The sequence below is a fragment of the Arachis stenosperma genome, chromosome 3, assembly GCF_014773155.1.
Source record: "Arachis stenosperma cultivar V10309 chromosome 3, arast.V10309.gnm1.PFL2, whole genome shotgun sequence".
Taxonomy (NCBI): domain Eukaryota; kingdom Viridiplantae; phylum Streptophyta; class Magnoliopsida; order Fabales; family Fabaceae; genus Arachis; species Arachis stenosperma.
The window spans coordinates 147427229-147436850 of record NC_080379.1 but is presented as its reverse complement, the minus strand read 5'-3'; the positions used below and the strand labels follow the sequence as shown (position 1 = coordinate 147436850).

The 9622-nt window shown below is 33.6% G+C and overlaps 1 pseudogene; it reads left to right on the top strand.

Annotated features, from left to right (window-relative positions):
* The first annotated feature begins 3160 nt into the window (after positions 1-3160).
* LOC130966867 (uncharacterized) lies at positions 3161-4045 on the top strand (annotated as a pseudogene).
* The last annotated feature ends 5577 nt before the right edge of the window (positions 4046-9622 follow it).

Sequence of the window (9622 nt, the reverse complement as noted above, 5' to 3'; positions counted from 1 at the left end):
GTCCTATGGTGGAAGTGTGTCGGCATCTACTCCAAGGTCAATGATGTCATCATCTATAACAACAGACCTAAGGAAGATTGGCTTACTGGTATCAATCACTGTTTTCGAAAGAGTTGGGTCGTCAATCTGGTAGGGTTCCTGACCCTCTATCGTATCATCATACTCGATGCGGCCTCTTGCCTTAGTCCTAACCACAACCACCCAACTAGAGTTACATGAATCTGGATAAGACTAATAGTATACTTGTCGTGCATTTTGAGGTAGTATAAAATGATCGTAGTGCCTATATTTCCTAGTTACATTAACTTCATTGATATCGTAGTCCTTATGCTTTTGTGTTTCTTGTCGCGAACTTGGATCATACCATTCACATTTAAACACGCATACCTTGTACGTAGTGCAACAGAAATACTATAATTCAATTATGGTGTGCAACACACCAAACCAATCAGAATGGACCTCGCCTGAATTCCCACGAACCCGAACTCCGGTGTTATCTGTTTTCTTTTCAATCGACCATTGTAAGGTATGGAACTGATATTCGTTAACATGGTAAATCGGGTAGCTAGTGGTCTTATTCATTGGGCCCTAACTAAGTGAAACTAGTTCCGAATCTGTTGTGTTAGTTAACTGCACGCTGACGTATTCTCATAACCAACGTGAAAAATTATTTAATGAGGTCTCTGAATTCGCCTTTCAAAATAACCTATATGATAGAATAGGATAATGAAGTTTTAATTAGATTAAGAAGCTAGTATGTTACTAATTGTAATATTTACGAAGACTTAAAAAACTCACACGAAGTAGGGTAAAATTCGGTCACAGTTAAGCAACACATGCAGATGTGCAGCGTCGATCTTCTTCTGCTCTAACCAGTAGACACTGCCCGCACCCATTGCATCTCCTTCTGACAAAAAGATTGGATATGTAGTTCCACTTGATGAGGATTCTCCATTCTCATCGTTCCTTGCAACCCTTGTTTCTCCATTTTGCACTGCTAAATTGTCTGTCTCGTCTCCATCATCATCGACTTTGTAGTTGGCTTCAAATTTCTCTTCACTGTCATTGTTATTTTCTTCCCAAATTTTGTCATTGATTTCATCCATATTTGACTCATGGTCAATCGCATACAGGCACATATGTTGTTCAAACTCAACGTAAAAATTTATCATTAGCAAGTGAATGTTTTTTAAAGAATGTTTTTTATTCTATCTCTCTATCTGTACTATATAGTTTGTAACAAATAAGTCCATTTCAATTCAATATTTTGCAAATTTTTTTAATTAAATTCATATATATATATATATTTAAAAAAATTAAATTCAAAATTCAAATTAATTCCTTTATTTTTGAAAAATAATGTTAAATCCAAACTTGATCTAAAATATGAATTGTTATGGTTTATATGGGTTGGATTAACAATTTTTATCAAACAATTATTGAATCTCGCGATTATGTGTTTGAGGTTATTTAGAGAAGATGTTTGGTGTTAAGAATGTTTAAATTTAAACTGATTTAAATTAAATCGCTCTTCCAATTCAATTTAAATTAAAACTGTACTAATTTAAATTTGATTGGATTGGATTTTAAATTTACTTTTCAAAACTGATCCAATCTCATTCAAACTATAGAATGTATGAAATATTATTATTTTATTATTATATTTATAATTTTATTTATAATATATTCAATTTGTTTTATATTTTTATATTAATTATGTATTATTATTATTTAGTAAATATTTTATGTTCAAAATAAGATTTATTTATTTATTTTAATTAATTTATAATTTTATTTTTATTGTTATGTTATTATTAATTTTTTAAAAAATTATTAAAATTTGTCATGTCATTATTGATTATTTAAAATTAATATTAAGATGTGTTATGTATATTTATTTTTTAATTTATAAAATCACAAATCTAATTCAATCCAAATCGTTTGAAATTAAATCAGATTGGATCGAATTCTCTAAAAAAGTAATTAAATCCAAACCAAACCGCAAATAAAATTTGATATTGTTGACTTTAGTATCTTTGTGAAAAGTATTATCCAATCTGCATGTATATACGCCACAATGGATCAGAACAATACAACACATCTCTCGTTATACTTCTCATTCTATGTGTCTTCTCCAGCCAGTGGCGGATCCAAAAATTTTATAAGAGGGAGTTAAATTAAATACAAAATAAATTAAAATATAACATAACAAAAAGTCAATAAAATATCATTTATAGTATATAAGTCAAAATTAATAATTATATTATATAACAATTAATATTCAACTACATACTTTAAGATTTTGGTATTTTTAAATTTGTTCTGTGATATTTCATATAACTAAAATAATTAATTTACCATCTGAAATAAATTTTGAAGTGTTCTCTTTTTTAACATATACAATCATATAATCTACTAAAAGTTGGTCTTTCATCTTGTTTAAAGTATTATTTCAATAATTTTTATTATTTAAAAAATTTATTCAATTGTTACTGTTGTCATAAAAAGAGTCAAAACAAGATTTTTTTTATAATTATTACTTTTTACATTAATTCAAACCTATACTTTTCAAAATAATTTCAATTATTTATATATTTATATGCTTTTATTATTTTTTAAACCTATTTATTAATTGCTACTAATATATTATGATACACATTATAATTTATACATATTAAATTACTAACATGTAAATTTTTTTAGTGTGTAATATACAAAAATATATTTAATCTATAATATATATATATATATATATTATATAATAATAAAAAACTAATAGTACTATTTTTTTTAAATTGGAGGGAATCATGGCCATCTTAGAGTAAATTTTCATAATAGCCCCTGAGATTTGCATGATTATTTAATGTAGTCCTCAAGATTTCGATTTTCTCATTATAGTCCTCCAAATAGAGCACCGAGTACTCATAGTGGTCTCTGAGCATATTTCTGGTGATGAGTCATCACCGGAGCACTTATGTAGCGTCGTTTTGCTACGCTGTAGCTGAACTAGCTCATTTTCCACTATACCCACATTGGTCCCTAGCAGTTGGTATTATTGTACAAAGCCTCACTCCTGCACGCTTTGCTCTCCCTCTTCCTCGCGTTCTTCATCGCATTCTTCAGGCTCCTAATTGTCTTCCTCTACGCTCTCCAAACCTACATGCACCCTGATGCCCAACCCTCTACCTCCAATGGCCTTCGTGCTACCGTTCGCCACCCTAGCACCCCCGAAGGTCCTGCTCCCGACCTCAGAAAGCGCCCCAAGAATAAGGACAACCTCAATTTCGACGAGAAGAATGCCCAGATCTTCATGTTCAGGCTCGACCATGCGGGATTTTGGGTTTGGATCACACCTCTTTGTTGCTTTAAGACCTCCATTTTGCTAGTCTTGATGGGTTCTGGAAGGTTCTCCTTGCTTTATTCATGAAATTTCTTTCATTGGTGTTGTTCATTTCTGCTGCTAGAATTGCACGTTCCTTTTGGCTTGGAACTGATCAGATTCGTTGCAATTTGTCCATGATCACTTGTGGATGATTTGGTCGCACCATCCTTTATGCAAATTAACTGTTTGTTATATTTACTGCTTTGATTTGGATTAAACCTTAGCTGAGATTTTCGTGAACAACTCAAACTTAAACAATAACAATAGTAAGGGTGGTAGTGAAGTTGGCAATGCAGAAAAATTGTTGAGAAACATGGGATTTTCACCTTTTTATAGGATTTAGGTGGTGGTGCTTGTTTGGGTCTAGTTTGTTTCAGATTGTAGCATTAAGACCAAGCCTTCATATGTATCCGAATGAAGATCTTTTATCTTGGTACCAAAGACTTCATGCTAACAAAGTTCCTGACTTAGATTATAGCAGGGAAAGATGTTTTGCATAATCATTACTTGTGCCTTGTAGTTTTGCAGTTCCTTAACCCACCTGTGCTAATACTTCTCTTTCTTGGGTTATCTCAGATTGATGTTCTTTCTATTACAAACCTTTCATTATTGAGTGTTGAATTTATCCAGCGGAGTGTTAAATTTATAGCTGAAGTTTTGTAGCTTAGTTAATGGATTATGATTGATTCTTTAGGTAACTGTAGAATTTCAAATATAACTGAGTTGTTTGTAGCTGTTTATCAAAATTTGGAAATTTAGGGTTAAATATAGTGGGAAGGACCAATGTGTGTATAAATTAGAAATGAACCAGCTCAGCTAGCTGTTGGAGCCATCCAGCGTGGCAAAATGACGCCACGTAAGCGCTCCGGTGATGACTCATCACTAGAAATATGTCCAGGGACCATTATGTATACACGGAGCTCTATCTGGAGGACTACAATGGAAAAATTGAGATCTTGAGGACTACATTAAGTAATCACGCGAATCTCGAGGACTACTATAGGGATTTACTCGGCCATCTTAGGCTCCCTTAAATTCGCCACTGTAACATCATCCACATCCCAAACAATTTTTTTAATTAAATAAAAAATAACAAAATTATAAATATATTTTAAATCATATTTAAAATAAATAGATTAGTAAATTTTTTTTATCAGCAACAGATTAATAGAGAATATACTATGAAATATGAAATTTTGGACTCAAATAAAATTTTTAAAATCTAATAATTAAAAGAATTAAATAAAATTTGATATTGTTACTTTAATGATTATCCAATCTGCATGTATATACGCCACAATCAGAACAACACAACACATCTTTTGTTATTCTTTCCATTTTATTTGTAGTCTCCAACAACATCCCACACAATTTTTTTTAAATAAATCAAAGATAACAAAATTATAAAATATATTTTAAATTACATTTTAAAAAAATAGATTAATAAACTTTTTTTATCAGCAATAAATTAATAAAGACTATACTATTAAATATAAAATTTTAGACTCAAATAAAACTTTTAAAAATCTAATAATTAAACTTGTAAGTCAAAATTAAATAAAATTTGATATTGTTGGCTTTAGTATCTTTGTAAAAAGCATTATCTAATATGCATGTATATACGCAAACAACACAATACATCTTTGTTCTTCCCATTCTATGTGTGTTAACACAATACATCTCTAATTATTCTTCCTATTTTGTGTGTACTCTCTAGTCCGATCTCAGACAATTTTTTTCAATTAAATCAAAGATAACAAAATTATAAAATAGATTTTAAATTATATTTAAAAGAAATAGATTAGTAAATCTTTTTTATCAGCAATAGATTAATAAAAACTATACTATTAAATATAAAATTTTATACTCAAATAAAATTTTAAAAATCTAATAATTAAATCTAATAAAATATGATATTGTTGGCTTTTAGTGCTTTTATGAAAATCGTTATCCTATCTGCATGTATATACGTCATAATGGATCAGAGCAACACAATACATGTTTGTTATTCTTCTCATTCTATGTGTGTCAGAACTAAATAAAATTTGATATTGTTGGCTTTAGTGTCTTTGTGAAAAGCATTATCCAATCTGCATGTATATACGCCCTAATGGATGAACAACACAACACATTTTTGTTGTTCTTCCCATTCTATGTGTGTCAACACAATAAATCTCTTGTTATTCTTTCTCTTTGATGTGCACTCTTTAGCCACATTCTAGACAATTTTTTTAATTAAATCAAAGATAATAAAATTATAAAATATATTTTAAATTATATTTAAAAAAATAGATTAGTAAATTTTTTTTATCAATAATAGATTAATAAAGACTATACTATCAAATATGAAATTTTAGAGTCAAATAAAATTTTAAAAATCTAATAATTAAACGTATAAGTCAGAATTAGATAAAATTTGATATTGTTGGCTTTTAATATTTTTATGAAAATCATTATCCAATCTGCATGTATATACGTCACAATGGATCAGAACAACACAACACATCTTTGTTATTCTTCCCATTCTATGTGTGTCAAAATTAAATAAAATTTGATATTGTTGCCTTTAGTGCCTTTGTGAAAAACATTATCCAATCTGCAAGTATATACTCCCTGAACAACACAACACATCTCTCATTATTTTTCATATTCTATGTGTACTCTCCAGTCACATCTTAGAAATTTTTTTTAATTAAATCAAAGATAACAAAATTATAAAATATGTTTTATATCATTTTTAAAAGAAACAGATTAGTAAATTTTTTTCATCGGCAATAGATTAATAAATATTATGCTATCAAATACGAAGTTTTACACTCAAATAAAATTTTTAAAAATCTAAAATTAAACTTATAAGTCAGAATTAAATAAAATTTGATATTGTTGACTTTAGTATTCTTGTGAAAAATATTATTCAATCTGCATGTATGCATGTATATACGTCACAATAAATCAGAACAACACAGCACATCTCTCGTTATTCTTTCCCTTCTATGTGTACTCTCTAGTTACATCCAGACATTTTTTTTAATTAAATCAAAGATAATAAAATCATAAAATTTATTTTAAATCATATTTAAAAAAATAGATTAGTAAATTTTTTTATCAGTAATAGATTAGTAAAGACCATATTATCAAATATGAAATTTTAGACTTAAATAAAATTTTAAAAATCTAATAATTAAACGTATAAGTCAGAATTAGATAAAATTTGATATTGTTGGCTTTTAGTGCTTTTGTGAAAATCATTATCCAATATGCATGTATATACGTCACAATGGATCAGAACAACACAATACATCTCTATTATTCTTCTCATTTTATGTGTGTCAGAATTAAATAAAATTTGATATTATTGCTTTTAGTGCCTTTGTGAAAAGCATTACTCAATCTGCATGTATATTGCTTTTCACACAGGGAGGGTTAGAATTAGGGAGCATGGCAATGATTCTCGGGTTTGGAATTGAGAAGAGTATCGACGGTTGGAGAATGAACCTTCTCTATTTTTGTGAGTAACCTTCCAGAAGACATATCGAAGAGAGAGTTGTTTCATTTGTTCAACTGGACGAGACGCATCAATGATATATATCTATCTCAGAAACAAAAAAGTGAAAATGTATACCTATTTGCTTTCATCCGGTACACAACCAAGGGAAGGGCGTTGAAAGCTATAGCGAAAATGAACAGACTGAGACTAAGAGGTAAGGTTATTTTTGTGGGAGAGGCAAAGTACAGAAGAATGTCGGGAATAACAAACATAAATCACACACAAAGAGGAAATGACACGCAAAATCGCACAACTCGGCAGCCACATAGAGAAGTAGTTCAGAATGGTGCCTTGTCATCATGCCATGATCTAACGACAAAGGAAATCGAGAAGGACTCGCATGGTAATGGATGGACGAAGAAGGTAGAAATAGTAATGGTGGAAGATAATTTAGAATGGCTGCGGAGAAGTCTTGTAGAGGGTATGACGAAGCCTATTAATTTTGATTCTTTGAAGCAAGTAGTTGCGAAGAACCTACCTAATGTCGTACAGATTCAGAAAATGGGAGCATACAAAGCTCTCCTGATTTTTGATAGTACTGTGCATACTGAAGAAACATACACCTTATACATGAATAGCCTTTTACAATTGTTCCACAGTGTATGGAGGTGGGAGGAGTCGGAGCAGAGTGAAACTCGCAGAGTGTGGCTCGAATGCTTTGGGGTTCCGCTGCATGCATGGTCTGTCGACACTTTCAAAATGATAGGAGGCCAGTGGGGTGAAGTAGTTGGGTGTGATAGAGAGACGGAATTATGTAGTTCTTTTACTGTAGGTCGGGTGCAGATTGATACGTGTGTAATGGACGTAATTCAAAAATGGATCCACATCACTGTTGGTACTGGAGGCTTTGATGTATTGGTGAAGGAAGTGGGCATGAGGCGTGTAACATGCAGTGCAAAGAAAGACCTGGTGATGATGGGATAAAAAATATTGAGCAATGGAGCCACGGTAAACCACGTCTGGGTCTAAGAGCGGACATAGGGCAGAGATGCCAAACAGAATCTTCGCATGAGGGTGGTCAGGACGAAGAGCTGTTGATGTTGGTGACAAGGGAAGAGGTAAAAGACGAGGGTAAGGTGGTTATTTCTGATAAAATTTTGACTGAATGGATTAATGGCAACAATTATCACAACGGCATGAAAATCGCAACAAATCAGGTAGTTAATGGCGATAATATTGGGATGACTGATTGTGGGGGAGGGACCGTTATGAATTATGAGGCAGAGTCTGAGAGAACAGTTACTTGTGTTCTTAATGGGCTGAAAAGGTAGTCCACCAAGGAAACACAAAAAACCCAAAGATCTCATGGCCTAAATAAGATGTGGGCTAGCCAAAACAAAAAGAATGTGGAGCGAACTAAGGGCGTGCTGGGCCCAACCTCCTCTAAAGAAAGCAATGCAGAATACGGGCCTGGGTTGGGGAATTCGGGTAGGGCAAGGCGTGCGTCCCACAATGCTGCGGGCGAAAGGGTTGGAAGCAGCTATCAGAGTATGGTCTTCGAGGGTGCCGTCGGCATTCGCGCAGGGGCTGGCACCAGACGGAAGCAACGGCCGGTAGAATTGGGGAGCAGGTTGCGTCGCGATGGGGATGACCGCGTCGAAAAAGACGAGACCGGGCTGGATGTGACTGAGGCTAGCGATCGTGGATGCGAGGCTGGCAGCGGGCCGGACCGCATCAGAACTAACGGGATTGGGTCGGGTGAGACGGCGGGTGACGATCCTGGATGTGAGGTTAGCGGCAAGACAGATCTGTAGAAAGCCATAACCATTATTGGGGTTGATGGTAAGGCGATACAGCAGGGGAGTGGAGCCAGCGAGGCTGAGGAAACCAATGAGATTGTTGAGGTGGCTTCGGCGGGTGGGTGTGCTCAAGGGAGATGCGCAATTACAGGGCCTTGTGACGCAACTGGGGACCGGCTTGCATTAGGATTAATTGGAGGATTGGTTCTTGGTGAAAGTGGAGGGAGAAGGGCTCTTGGAAAGGATGATGGTGGTGTTGGAGGGGATGATCTTAGGCACGAGGATGGTGTGAATGCTGTGGATGGTATTGGAGGGGATGATATTGGGCATGAGGAAGGTGTGAATGCTGCGGACGACAGTAATACTCAATGCTCAAAATTGGAAGAGCAGATAATAGAGAATAGGAGGACGTGGGAGTTGGCAAAGGAGTCGGGGGTTGTGTTATTCAATGAGGACGACGACATTATGGCAATTCTTCAAGCGCAGAATGAAGAAATAGATCGCAAAAGAAAAATGGCAAAGCAGAAGGCAAAATTGAGACGATGCAGACCCAAGCATAAAAACAAGTGTGTCAAAAGAATTATTAATGATTTTTAGTTGTTGGAATGTGAGGGGGTTATGGGGTGATGGGAAGATTAGAATGGTAAAGGACCTAAGGAATAAACATAGATTAGACATGTTGGGATTGATTGAGACTAAAAGGCAGGAAGTGATGAGACTTGATGTTGCAAGGGTGTGGGAGCAAGATGGTGCGCGGTGGAAATATGTAGGTTCTAATGGAGCAGCAGGTGGTCTGTTGTTAATATGAGATGAATTAATGTTTAAAATGAATAACTGCTATAAGGGAGAGAGGTGGTTATGTGTTGAAGGCATTCTGTTAAAGAGTAGTTTCAATTGTGTTTTTTTCTTGGTTTATGGTGCCCATGAAAGGGATGCAAAGATTCATGTGTGGGA